We start from the raw sequence: 15,183 nt of genomic DNA on the forward strand, positions 1-15,183 counted from the left end.
CAGTAAAAGAGAAATGAGAAAGAGTCAAGTCTACTATTTTGAGAATTATGGTGGTGAAGGGAAGGAAGAACAGGAAGGGAAGGGAGAGACTTTTAATGTAAGAGATACTAATGTTCTGGGGCAGAGAAGGAAAAGAAACCCTTATGGAGGAGGTGACTGAGGAAGCGAGAAAGAGACAAATATCTCTGAAATAGCGGCGAGGAAAGAAAGGATGGATGTGGACTATCCAAAAGCCTAGAGGAGTTGGGAGGCAAGTTGAAAGGGTTTGTGCCTGAAGGACACAATTAATTTTCTCAGCAGAGTAAACATTCTGGACGTTCTTGGCACCAGCACCCACTGGAAGCTGGGGAGTTGGAGGAAATTATTTTTTAAGACATTAGACCAAAAAAAACTAACTGCCTGGCTTAATAAGGCCACAAGGATCTGACAAATATCAAAATGATTAAGAAAGGCTGGAGAGAGAGGAGAGATAAAGAGAGGTAGTTGGGGCAAGGATGAGTGGGAAAGGCAGGAGAGAGGAAAAGAGATGAGGAAAGAGAGAGAGAGAGCAAAGGAGAGGAGGAGGAGGGAGGGTCGGGGAACAAGAGATAAAAGGAGTGGAAGACAGAGAAGCTGCGGAAAGAGAGAAACAGATGCCATCCCAGAACACTGAACTGTCTCATTTTGTGCTTAAATTCCTAGAAAGGGGAAATGAAACAAAGACAAACGCTTAAACGCTCTTGTTAACCAGCTGGCTTTCAACCAATGATAAATTCTAGGCCAGAGGTTTGGTAAAAGCTAATACAAACCAGGGAGAGAATTTAGATCACAGAAGTAAATATATTCCCAGGCTGAACAGTTGCGGAGTATTTCACAAGGGAAATCATGAAAAATTTTGCTTGTGGTTGCGGAGCACATTATTTATAAAGGTCAGGAGAAAAAAAAACATGATAAGGTATAATTTTTTTTTGTCGTCTTACTACAAATAAACCCATGCACAGAGAATACGTCACTCTGAGTAGATACGAGGCAACTGCTGTGCTATGATGATTTGTGTTTCCCTTTGAGGGCACTGTAGCCTAAAACAGATCCCGAGGTGATCCTAGCTCACTTGACAATTGCCTTTGGTTTCATAAGGTTGTCCTTGCACTGGTTCCTCAGTGCCCCTGTGGAGAACTACTTTAATGTTCCTCCTCTTTCCCAGACCCCTAATGAGAGCTTCCCTGGACAGTGATCTCAGGCTAGAGAATCCTCAGCTTGGGTCTCTCCCACTGTTGTGACATTTGGACTTCTGTTCAGTGACTTGTAAAAGTACTATGAGCAGTTACAAGTGTTGGTTCCATTTGCAAAGTGGCAGAGTTCCACGGTTTTAAATATAGGGTTATTAAAATAAGTACTTTCCTAACCATCAAATATATTTTGAACATATTATTGTGGTAAGGATTGGAGTCAATGTGGTATAGTTAAAGGATCAAACTAGACGGGTTGTGGAGTCAGATATATTTAGATTTGAATCCCCTTTCTAGCTATATGGCCTTAGGCAATTTACTGGAGTTCTCTGGGTCCTAGTTTCTGTGTCTGTAAAATGTTGTCCATAACAGTATCTACAGCAAGGTCGACAAAAAATTAATCAATAGTCAATCTAAGAAAGAAATGGAAAATTTTATTTGAGCCAACCTGAAGATTACAACCTAAGAGACAGTCTTTCAGAAAGCTATACAGGTAAGGGGGGAGGCCAGTATATATAGAGAGAGCTTTAGAGAAGGGGTATGTATAATCAAGCGCATATCTTGGTAGAGGGTAACTGCTATTCAAGAAGAACAGATGTCTTTGGTAATAACTGTAGTGCTTTTCTAAGTTAAGAAGATGTAAAAAATTGGGTTCATCAAATTTTCTCCTAAAAATATGTAACTATCTAAGGGCCAGTTCTGTCTGTTTTCCTAGAGCACAAAGTGCCTCAAGCTGATCTTCACCCTGAATCTCTTTTAGGGTATGTTGCGGGTCAGAGACTGCAGTGGTTAATGACTTCACACTTGTAGAACTGGATGATGGGCAATAATCAACATTTTGTAATTCCTTTCCCTTTGGTCTTAATTTTGACCAAGTTTTGGGAGGCATTTCACGACCAGTTTGTCTGAGCTAGGAATGCTCATTCCCTAGGTGGCATGAGGATTTTGTTGGTAGGGCCACCTGACGTGCTGTTACTGGACTATGCTCTGTTAATAGCAGCCACAAGCCTCTGGACCACCTGTCTTCCTAGTCTGTTATGGCCTAGGACATGGTGCCCTCTTGTTGATTCTTCCCATATCTGGAGTTACCCTATTACAATAATTGATATTACAGAACTATATGTTTGGTCAATCATTTCAAGCCATCTGGTTATCATTATTTCTATCAGAGGTTCAATCGCACACTTGGGAATGTAAGAAATAATAATCTTGTAAAACAGGCAGAATACAAGTAATATAGCTAGTAACATTAATCAGTTCATAAGTGGGTATTTAGGCTAAGAATTTTCATCAGGCACAGCCAGCATCTCTCTAGGTCACCTGACCAGTCAGTCCTACACCAATCACTATCCTTAAGGGAAATGATATATTGCACTGTACATAAATTTCACCAAAGATGTCTGTATACACAAGGTCAGTGATGGGTCACTGTGAGCCCTTATGGGATTGAGAAAGAAGTTACATGGTTGGTGTCAAAAGAAGAAGAATGGATCTTTATGGTTGAGCAAGTATTTCTGCCATTGGGCAGCCCTGGTTAATGCATAATGCAGATACACAATGCACTCTAGAGGGGAGGGTGGGCAGAGAAAAATTTTATATTTAAATCTTTCTTGGCTGGGGGAAAAATGTAATGTATACATGTAAGGATAACCTGACCCCCTTGCTGTACAGTGGGAGAACAAACAAACAAACAAACAAACAAAAAACAAACAAACAAACAAAAAAAAACTTAAAAAAGAAAAATGAAGAGGTTTCATATATAGACTTCATTATTAGGCCATAAATTATTTTGTAAACATTAAACCCAAAGTATATAATCAGAGGTAGAAACTTTCTTGGGCCCAATGTAGTTTTAAATTGTATTTTGTGATTATGAGATATAATTTAAAATGCTACTTACCATGTCAAAAAAAAATAAAAAAAATAATAAATAAATAAATAAATAAATCTTTCTTGCCTTACCTTAAAATATGAATTTTACTTTATCAACAAAGGGTTGATTTGAGGATATAAACCATATACAGGGTTTGAGCATTACAGTGACTTGAACAATGTCCTTCCAAAATTCATGTCCATCCATGACCTCAGAAGGTGCTATTATTTGGAAACAGGGTCTTTGCAGACATCATTAAGTTAAAATGACGTTATGCTAGATTAGAGTGGCCCCTAAATCCAATGACTGGTATCCTTATAAGAGAAGAAGAAATGTAGAGACCCAGGGAAGACAGAGGTGGAAATTGGGATTCTGCTGACACAGGTGAAGCCACACCTGGGGCCAGAAGCTAGACAAGGCAAAGGATTCTTCCCTGGAGTCTTCACAGGGACCACGGCCCTATCAACACTTTGATTTTAGACTTCTAGCCTCCAGAACTATGAGAGAGTACACTTTGTGTTGTTCTAAGCCACCAAGTTTGCAGTAATTTGCTACAGCAGCCCTAGGACACCAACACAAGTTTATAGCAAGTGTTCAATGAAAGTCAGCTCAGGATCATGTAGATTTTACTCTATATTCTTTCCGGCTATCTTTGCACCCTTAGACTGGCAACTTAATTTGGTCCTACAATACCAGCTTTGACTCCTTCAGGTCTCAGTTCCAGCCATTTAGCCACCTTCCTTATTCTCCATACCTGGGCTAAGGAGCAACCTGTATATTCTCCTGGCAGCTCTGTCAAGTCTGCCTTCCCTGAACCAGCCCATCCACCTCACTCATCCATCCCATACATATTAACTCACCATTTACTGTGAACCTGTCAGTGTATGAGAAACCAGGTGGAAAGCAGCAAAAGAAACAAAGACCCTCTTCTCATAAAATATGCTTTCTGATGAGAGGAGAAAAAAGATCAACAAATAGGCAAGTGAATATACAATCTGTTGGATGGTTTTTAATGCTATAGGGAAAAAAAGGCAGGCTGGGGGAATGGAGAGCTGCGACAGGGTACATATCAGTGTGTCAAGGAAGGTCTCTCCAACATGGTGATATTTTAATAGTAACTTAAATACAAAAGGAAGGAAGTCACTCTGACACCTGGGAGGCTGAAATGAAAGAAGAAATGGGGGTCAGACACCTGCAATCTTATAAACCATAACTTGGACTTGGGCTTTTGCAATGAATGACATTAAAAAAAAAATCACAGTATAATTCCTACTAGAGAAGAGTATGAGCTGCCTTATTTATTTATTTATTTATTTATTTATTTAATGACCACAATTGTGGCATATGGAAGTTCCAGGGCTAGAGGTCCAACTGGAGCTGCAGCTGAGGCCTACAGCACTGCTTTGGCAACACCAGATCCAAGCCACATCTGTGACCTATACCACAGCTCACAGCAACACCAGATCCTTAACCTGCTGAGCAAGGCCAGGGATCAAACTCGCATCCTTATGAAGACTATGTCAGGTTCTTAACCCACTGAGCCACAACTGGAACTCCTTCCCTAAATTTTAAAAGGATACCTCTATCTACTCTTTGAAGAATAGGTTTTAAGATGGTAACTTGGAAGCAAGATCAGTTAGGGTGGGACTGCACAAAGTCCATACTAAATGTGATTGCTCTCTTATTTTTCACTTCCTCCAGAGCTATGGTAAAAAGAAGGTGGAAATGGAAGCATTAATAAGAAGTTGCTAGAATCTGTTTATATTTTGCAGATAAAGCCAACTAGATTTTTTAAATGATTTTTGTTTTTTCCACTATAGTTGCTTTACAGTGTTCTGTCAATTTTCTACTGTACAGCAAAGTGACCCAGTTACACATACATATATGCTTTCTTTTTCTCACATTATCCTCCTCATGCTCCATCACAAGTGACTAGATATAGTTCCCAGGGCTAAAAGTGACTCTATGTGGCTTCTAAGAGAATGAGAAATTAAGGAACATGCCAAGTATTTTAATGACTAGGAAAGACCAGAGAAGATGTTGAGAGTGGAGAAGAGAGGTGGATTAAATATGTGAAATCCAGCAAGCTGTGAAGAGAGAACTATCAAATTTCCTTCCCTTCCCCAGCAGTCGTTCCGTGGCTCTCAGCTAGTAGAATCTGAAGGTCTCAGGTAATGTTAAGACATCACTTAATTTATAAATCCTGGGAGGCCCAGCAGTGCCTTCCTAAACATAGTGTCTTAAATATATTCTTAATTTGTTAAAATTATATTCTCATGTATATTTATAACATCAAATACATGATGCTCCTCCTAAACAAAAGCACAGCAGGAGTCGAAGCATCTGTTTTTTAATTGTATTTGATTCCTACCAGTGCAGGTGTTGTGTCAAGTAACACTGGAAGGTCATTTTAAATAAAAGTAGATCTCTCAAAACCCACCAAGCCAGACACAGTTCTATAAAGACAGCACTTGTGGAAGTGAGAGCCAAGGTGTTAAGACAGATCAAGTCTTTTATCTACTGCTTTGAAACAATGAGGCTAAGAAATTCACTTTTGACAAAAGTTACCAAGCCCTTTTTCCTGACAAAGCAGTCAATCAGAAGAGCATAAGCAATTAGAAAGTAAAGCCTTGCTAACTCTTTTGTGGGCAGGCTGGGGAGGGCAGGGGAGGTGGGGGAATACAGAGCCTGCTTTTTCACACCAACTCAGACTTTTGGGGATGATTTTTTTCAATCATGAGGAATTCTTCCGGGGAAGTAGGGCTACCAGTACAAGGTCCTAGGTGGTAACCTTTTATGATTCCCTCTGCAAAAAAAAAAAAAAAGATAGAGAACTAGGGGATTGCTTAGAAACATATGTTCTTCAGGGAGTCTTGTAAGCCTTGCTCTAAACTCTGAGCCAACACAGCTGTGAGGGAGCAGAGGTCACGACTTCACAGAAAGCCAGATGCTGCAGTGAGCACATATTGTTTTACAGACATGTGTGTGTGTGTGGATATGTGTGGTGTATAAATATATACATCGGCATGTGTCTGTATACACTGGCAAACCCCCTCCCCACTTCCCATCCTTTTAGGTAAACTGAAAGAGGAAGGAAGGATTTCCTGTGAAAACAATGTGTAACCCTGCTCATTTGGTGAATGTGCTTAGCTGGGTTCAATGTAACCAAATGAAAAGGAGGAGTAGGAAGAAAATTTAGTGATAAGACAAACGTCACAAAAGGTATTCAACCTAACCCAATTCAATTCCTAAGTAGCCATTTGTACATTCTCCAATCTAATTCAATTCAATCCCCAGGTGCTACGCATTTGTACTGTTAGGTACTGTGCAGGATATAGGAATAACTTCAAGACCAGTCACTCTCATCCATTTATAAGCAGTGTGAACTCTGGGAAAGGTATTTAATTAACCTCTCTGGTGAGATAACTTTGAGCAGGAGCATGCCACTATTTTGCCCTTCTAAAACATCAGAGCCCTAACAGAGATACCCACCATATGCTATGGTAGAGAGAGCGACAGGCTGGGACTCCAGCCCCAAATCTACACTGTGTTACTGTGGCCAAGTCCTCTCAATCCACATCTCCTTCCCCAAAACTGTCTCCAGAAAGAGAGGATTTCTTTATTGTGAAGTGAGACGACTGGATTAGAAAAGGGTCACAAAATAATTACCTATAAAAGAACTGCGTTGGTTCTAAGTTTTCCAAGAGGGAGAGTGAGGTCCCTGTATGAGGAAGGCAGCTACTCTCTACCATTGTCCCACTGCTGCCTGTGACAGTGTGGCCTGATCTAATTTTTTAAGGAAGAGTGGCTATCTGTATTCTTATAGGAGACTGAACAATTCTTAAAATACTGCATAAGATGAACAAAACACATCTGGAAGCCCAATTCTTGCCTGCATGCTACCAGTTTGCAATCTTAGGACTGGATGACTTATAATGCGTCTTTTAATTAAAAAAAAAATGGTGAGTGTATGGCATAGCTGTCCCAAGAGTGTCCCAAGAGATTTCCTGCTGCTGGTAGAAACTGTGCCTGTGAATCGTTGGTCCCAGAACTGGAGCTATCAAAAGGTCACTTACTCTTTAGTCAAAAGCTCTTCTGAAGCAAAACTGCCTACCTCCAAGTCCAGAGGAATCTCTAGGCTGTCTCATGGCATTCACAGCTCTACAGAGGGCAGCAGCACTGCCTAGAATTTACAGAAGGACCTCTGAGCTGGCCAGTGAGTCTTCTCTCCAAGTCTCAGACTCTATACCCACATACAACCATTGAAGGCTTTAGTTCTGGAGGCTACATTTGCTTTTACAGGCAAAGTTCAAGAACCTAGAAGAGACTCAGCAGCACTCAGATCCCAGAAAATCTAAACTTTTTGTGTACCAGTATTGAAAAAATGAAGAAAGAGAATTATCACTATAGAGTATCCACCTCTCCTTGCGATTCAGGAATCCCTCACACAACCTAATGCAGGGAAACCATGTCTAAGATAAGTAAGAGCAAGCAGAACATTGTCACGAAGAGAATGAGTGGGTATGAGTATAATGAGACATTTGAGAGTGGACGATCCCTCCAAAAGATAGTGCTCAAATTCTTCTTTTGACTTAAATCAATGTATATTTCACTTGATTCCTTCCTATTAAATGCCATAACACTTACACACTTAATGTCTGCCTTTACACACTTAAAGTCTAGAGAGAGACATTGCAAAATGAATTATTAAAAAATATTTAAGTAATAGAATATCTAACCTCAGGGGAAAGGCATAGTTTCACGAGACCATGTCACCTGGCTTGGGTGTAGGGATTTACTTTATTTTTTTTTTTTTTTGTCTTTTTTGTCTTTTTGTCTTTTGTTGTTGTTGTTGTTGCTATTTCTTGGGCCGCTCCCACGGCATATGGAGGTTCCCAGGCTAGGGGTTTAATCGGAGCTGTAGCCACTGGCCTACGCCAGAGCCACAGCAACGCGGGATCCGATCCACGTCTGCAACCTACACCACAGCTCACGGCAACGCCGGATCGTTAACCCACTGAGCAAGGGCAGGGACCGAACCCGCAACCTCATGGTTCCTAGTCGGATTCGTTAACCACTGCGCCACGACGGGAACTCTGGGATTTATTTTAGAACATTCTTTCCCCTTCTTTTTGTTGGCTATCTCCTACCTATTACTAAACAAAGAAACCAGCTGTCCAGAGAGTGGAGAAAGGAAGGCAGGTCCAGTTACTGAGGAATAGAGAGACAGACAGTGGACTAAGGAAGAGAGAACGTGCATAAACTAAGAACAGAGGTGAGTGTGGACAAGATAGCACGTAGTCTTCTAGGGCAAATATATTTGGAATGGATGGGCAATGGGACGCTACTGTACAGCACAGGGAAATGTGTGTGATTGGGACACTTTGCTGTACAAAAGAACTTGATGAAACACTGTAAATTAACTATACTTTAATAATAATAATAAACTTATGGTTTCCAAAGGGGAAACGTTGTGGGGGAGGAGAGATAACCTGGGAGGTTGGGATTGTCATATACACACTATTTTAAACAAAATCAGAAAGTAACAATGACCTACTGTATAGCACAGGGAAATCTACTCAGTACTCTGTGATGGCCTATACTGAAAAAGAATTGAAGAAGAATGGATATAATTATATAAAGTCCAAGGAGAGCCACTAAAGGTTTTAAACAGTTTTTAGTTTATGATTTGTTCCTCTTACTCTGAGGAGACTTTCTTTATAGTCCCAGGGGGAAAAGATAGTGGTTGGATCTAGGATAATTACATGAAAATGTACAGAAGTAAGTAATTTTGAGAACTATTTAAATTTGCAATTTTTGTATTTGCATAGACCAATCTAAACCAGAGCATGTGTTTTACAATTTTGGTTGCCTGATTTTGTGTACTATCAAATTCCACATTCTTTCACATTTTCAATATAAAATTTCCCCTCTCATGGAATATTAGACAAATTAGTGGATTCTCTGATTATGGATATTAACATCTGAAAGCTTATTCAACCTATTATTCTATATATAATGATATTTTCTTCCCTTCATTTTTTACCTCCCCAGCTACGAATTTACTGGACCCCTGATGTGAAAAATTGAAGTAAACAGAGTATCTCTTTCCTTTTTGTGTTAAACTTGGTTCAACATCAATATCTCAGGTCCAATATTACAGAGTTCTATAATGATTTCTGTATTTTAATTTACTTACAACACTAGCATTACAGACATATGTGAATATAATTTTGGGGAAATTCTGGAGATAAATTAGAGAAACATAATCAGAATCACTTTTTCTCTTCAATGCCAACCTCTCTATTACAAAGACATGTGTAGCTTAGTCTTTTTTTAGGATTAGTTCATTCCCAAGAAAGCCCTCACTTGTTCACAAATAGAAGATTTTTCATAACACTGCGTCCTGCCTATTCACTTCTAATCTTTAGCAGGGACCACAAGGTGGTCTCAAGCTAAACCCCCACTATTCAAATGTGTGACAGTCAGAAGCTTTATCCACCTGTAACACATAAACCTGAAGAAAGACATCACATTTATATAGTCAGGCTGAGTGTTGCATTTTATATTCAGTCAGGTTTTTTTGGCTGCACCTGCAGCACACAGAAATTCCCAGGCCAGGCATTGAACTCACGCCATACTAGTGACAACAGCCAATCCTTAACCTGCTGAGCCACTAGGGAACTTCTTTATATTCAGTTTTATGTTATAAAGGAAAAATTGTGAAAAACTTTGAAAACAATCAAAAAGATTACTGAGTATACTGTCTGACACAGCTTTCAGATTACCTCAATCATTCATTGTCTTCAAGCTTTTTTAATAATCTTCTAAATTTTAGAGAACTGATAATAAGTCGAATAGAAATTATGTCCAGCAGAATGCAACTGATCACTGCCCCATGGGTAGTAAGTAATTTTGCCAGTTTTGTATCTATTTAAAATTTTTTCAGTATTCTTGATCTATATCTATTCTTTGGAGTCATCTTTGAACTGGGGTCCTGTTAATTAATGAGTTAATTAAAATCTGTGACTCATCTTTTTTTATATGAGTTCATTATTTTACCATTAAAAAAAATAGCCTTTAACAGTGGGTGTCGATTTGCATCTCTCATTACTACTATATAAGATTGACTTCAATTTGAACTATGTAAGATTGACTTTGATTGGAACTCCACAGATTTTATAATATCTGGCTAAAATGTAACAAGACAAAAGGGGAAGTATATGTAGCAAAGAAGAGTTCGGGGTCACTCTGTTTCAATATATTATTGAATTCAATTTGCTATAAATCGATTTACCATCCCCACCACCCCCACCCTCAACCACATCCCCACCAAATTTCTAGAACCAGGGTTGGAAAAACCTTTTCTATCAAGGGCAAGTAGGAAATATTTTAGGTTTTTGTTGTCCATGCAATCTATCTTAGAGCTACTCATCTCTGCCAGTGTGGCACAAAATAAGCCATGGAAAATATGTAAATAGATGGGTAGACACTGACCCAATAAAACCTTATTTACAAAAACAAGCAGTGAGCCAGGTGTGGGCTACACTTGGTCTAGAATATCTATCTCTTGGATCTTATACTTGAAAACAAGTTACTACTGTCCTTGCAGTTGGGAAGTCTTAAGTGCATCTTGAAGAAAGAGAATGAAACGTGTCCAATTTTACAAAGGCCTTGTAAGGGGGGGTATGTAGGAAATGACTGTTAGATTTCCTTCTTTTCTTAAACAAGCTATTCATTAGTATGATTACACAATGGCACTCATTTCTTTCAACCTAAAATGCTGTTTCTTTCTTTTTTTTTTAATGATTTTTATTTTTTCCATTAGAGCTTGTTTACAGTGTTCTGTCAATTTTCTACAGTACAGCAAAGAGATCCAGTCACACATACATTCTTTCTCTCACATTATCCTCCACGATGCTCCATCATAAGTGACTAGATATAGTTCCCAGCGCTATACAGCGGGATCTCATTGCTTATCCATTCCAAATGCAATAGTTTGCATCTATTAACCCCAGATTCCCAATCCATCCCATTCCTTCCCCCTGCCCCCTCCCCACTGCCCTGTTTCATTATGACCATGGATTAACAAGATAAAATGCAGTAAGTGTTCACTCTCTCATTTATCATAAAAATAGCCATTGATCTGCACCTGACAATTTATGTAACTCATACTAGAGAGACTATTCATTAGAGAAAGGATAAGCAAAGTGAAAGGAGTATAAGAAACATATCACACAATTATACATCTCTGAATAAAGGAATCCCTGCTTTTATGCCTCAAAAATATTACATTAAATATACTGTTACATATTTCTGTAGTCTTTTTTTCTGGGTATATTTTTCTTTAATATATCTGTGATGATACATACTATATATATAATTTTGTATACTTTTCCCCACTAACAAGTATTTCACATATTATAAGCTTTTCACTATATAATTAAAAATATTGTAATGTTCTTAGGTGGGTATACAGTTGTTTATTTACCATTCTTCTTTTTCTAGAAATTAAAGTTTTCATCAATTATCATTAATTTGTAACAAATATACTGGTATGTATTTTCATATTGTCTTTAATAGTTAAAAGTAAAGTCTTATCTGTAGAATTATTGAAACTGAGGGTATGAATATTTTAAGGTCATATGAACCAGTATTCCATACCAGATAAGTATGTGGTATGGAATTCTGCCACAGGGAAATTTAGCTTTTTCTTTTTTTTTCATTATAAATGATACATGGACATGAGAGGAAAGTACAAAAAAAAAAATAAAATGAAAAGTAAAAGTATTCCTCACTCCCAATTACTAGTCATAACCCAAAGATGTTAAGTCCTAACCATGTACTGAACAGCTTCACAGGAAATTTAATGTTCATGGAAATATACACACAATATCCTTTCAACCCCTCCCCAAAAGATATGATATATACAGTCTTCACATTAAAGCCATAAGAAAAGACTTAAGCAATTTCTTATTGAAAGAAACAAAGGTGATCCCCAACTGTGTGCTATTACAATGGTGCAATTAAAACCTTTGCATTTCTTCCAAGACCCAACAGAATACAGCTGGACCATAAATTCCTAGAAGTCAATTGCTTGTTCCAATTTTAAGAGCAATTGCCAAACTGCCCTCCAGAGAGGTTGTACCAAACTCCAGGTATATTCTAGAGGAGACATCTTAGATCATTTAAACAAAATAACATTTATTAAGTCCTCAATCTGTGCACGTTATTTTTTGCTCAAGTAACACAATAACTATGACATGGTCACTAATTTATCAGCTTATCCAATTAGCAAACTATGGCTCACAGGGCAAATCCAGCCTGCCTCCTATTTTTATAAATATGAATGAGACCTATTTAGGACTTCTGACCTTCAGAATGTAAAATAATAAATTTATGTGTTTTAAGGCACTAAGCTAGTGTCAATAAGCTATAATGACCATAGGAAACTAATACAAGGAATGAAGAGAAATATGGAGTTGGTTACGGCTATTCTCTATTCTATCTAATTTGCATATGTGTTAAGGAAACCAAATGGCCTATGACAATTATGTATGAGGGAAAATTCTCCTAGCAAGGGATATCACATACAGCGTTTCAGCATTTGGTGAACCTGCTGTATCTCCCAATTCTTGCAAAATGGGTTGGACTATTTGCTTTAAAATTTAAACTGCTACTAGAGAAGAGGACCACTCCTGACAGTCAGCCTCGCTATGTTGAAGGCTCCAAAACAGTTTCCAAGCCAAAGGCATGACCAGGGAGAAATGAGACTGGCTCTACTAAACTGTTTCTGGAATGATGTCATCCCTTTTTATGAAGTTGGCTGATTTCTTATCCATCAAGCAAAATGATAAAACCATCTGAATCCTGGGAACTCAGGACAAGCAACCCTCTGAGTCAGCTTCAGTGGAGAAACATTTCATTAGTTTACAAACTGGTTTTCTTCTGGAGGGAAAGCATAAAAGCAATGGTTAACATCAGAATGCCTGAGATAGCTGTTTATTTGGTTGAAAACAGAAGATAATCCCCAGCTCTCCCTCTGGCAGTCTCAGCTTGAAGTTGCTACCAACAGAATAAACAGAGATACTTCTTCCATTGTGTTCTTGGGAAAATATTTATATGAAGTAACACACCGAGTCTTCTCCTATTTGAGTCCAAACTCTCAGCCTGAGACAGACCTTTCCTGAACCTGCCCGTGTACACCCTTTACACATAAACACACGTCTTTCATTTATTTGTAGGGTCCACCCACTTAGTCCTTGCCTTTTGACTTCATCTATTTTGGCTAAGAAAAACAAGAAAGGATAACTTATTTTCTTTTTGCATTCCTCCTATAAAAATGCTAATTCCCCTTGAAGTGTACTTTTTGGACAAGTCAGGAAGTGTGGGGAAGAAAAGAAAGACACAAAAAGAATATTTTAAGATCTTATCTTGCTATAGATGTAGTTTTAGCCCAGTTCCTTCCCAGCATATGTGGCTATCAATACCACTGCTTATACCAAATTTTTACACCATCACTCCTCTTTTGCAAATATCTGCCTCGCTCCTAACACCTTCCTCAGCAGCCCAATAACCCACAATTTTCCCTCTATACTACAGTCATCCCTATCTGTTGTCTAGGGTTGAGGTGTCTCAAATAAGAGTGGGTTCCCTAAGGCAGTGTCTCAGGGATCTGGTTGCTCACACCTCTTACTTAATTTTTATAATGTATGTTTGCATCTGAACTGCCCCTGCGATAACTAAGCACTTCCTTTGTTTAAATTCATTCACATATTCTATTCTATTGTATTCTAGTCTGTTGTAAAGGGTCCTAGATTTGTTCTGTCTCTGACCTGTATAACAAGGCTCTGTGGTTTTCATGTATGTCTCACCTTGTCAAAATAGAAGATTTTTTGTATTTTCTTCATCTACCATTTGCACAGCTCAGTGTAGCAGATGATAGAAGAATCCGCTTCTCCTTCTACTTCCGTCTTATAACTCATTGGACCATATCACAGATCTGAAACATTTAACTGTTTAATGTATAGGCTGTGAGTCATGCACATGGTAGATGTGCAATAAATGTGTTCTTCAGTTATTTTATTCTTCTCTATAAATTCTTTCAAGTGAGAAGAGGTTCTTCCACAACTTCTCTATATTACTTTTTTAGTTTGTGTAAGAAATGTTTACCCCAATTTAGTGGATAACACAAGCCCAATGGAGGTTCATTTTTTCATGATGGTAACAGTGTGTAAGCATTCCTGGTGAGCACATGGTCTTCCACAAGATTCAGAGACCTACAGTTGTTTCAACTGGAGACTAAGTTGTTAGATAGGGGTTCAGAATCTTCTGCATCCACTGGGAAGGTGGGGACAAGCAGGTGGAGAAGGGATATCCACGTCTTAATTAACCTGGCCTGAGCAAATGTACCTGTGCTTTTGATTAACCCTCTTCTTTTCCCATTCATAGGCAAGAATGAGTCACTCTACACCATCTAGAAGTAAGGGAGACTAGGAAAAAATCTAGTTCCTGGGTGTGCAGCCACTTCTTAGCAAAATCCTAAATATTAAAGGGAAAGCATGAATCTTTGATGATCCGTTAGAGTGTCTACCACAGAATTCAACTTAGAATTGATAGGAGCATGTGTGTATATGCACATAAATACACATCACACATAGGAGGTTTTATATATTTGTCAACCTCATATCACTATAGCAAAATGCAATGTGTTTTATTTTACAAGCAACTTATAAATCCTTGAAGCTCATCCAAATCTATAATTATCTGATAAACCCTTTTCCTCTCCATTCAGGATACAAAATATGTTCACATCTGTTGTAGATTCAATTATTGGCCTTGATTCTTCATGCCTCTGCCATATAACTTTTTGTTCCTCTATTGGAGAAATATACTTTCCTGTCCCTTCACTTTGAGCTTAGCTATGTAACGTCTTTGGCTAATGGGATGTTAGAAAACATGACACAAGCAAGGGCTTAAAATGTACTTGTACATTTGAATATTCTCTCTGGCACCTCTACCACACCATTGGAAGAACATGCCACAGCTTTCCTGATGGTCCAAGAAGGATGAGAGACAGTAGAACAGAGCTGATGCGGCTGA

At 38.5% G+C, this 15,183-nt stretch overlaps 1 long non-coding RNA gene across 12 annotated transcripts in view; it reads right to left on the minus strand.

Annotated features, from left to right (window-relative positions):
- LOC102159324 (uncharacterized) overlaps positions 1-15,183 on the minus strand; it is a 538,926-nt gene that overhangs the window by 290,346 nt on the left and 233,397 nt on the right. Inside the window, exon 4 of one of the 12 annotated variants that reach the window (XR_014843430.1) lies at positions 7,196-7,264. The exons of the other annotated variants lie outside the window; for them this stretch is intronic. This is a non-coding gene — a long non-coding RNA (uncharacterized LOC102159324). The remainder of the gene's footprint in view (positions 1-7,195; positions 7,265-15,183) is intronic. 12 annotated transcript variants of the gene reach the window in all.

This window comes from Sus scrofa, chromosome 4, assembly GCF_054392235.1.
Source record: "Sus scrofa isolate SSC_HxYL_T2T_F1_AM1 chromosome 4, Sscrofa_HxYL_maternal_Yorkshire_Landrace_v2.0, whole genome shotgun sequence".
Taxonomy (NCBI): Eukaryota; Metazoa; Chordata; class Mammalia; order Artiodactyla; family Suidae; genus Sus; species Sus scrofa.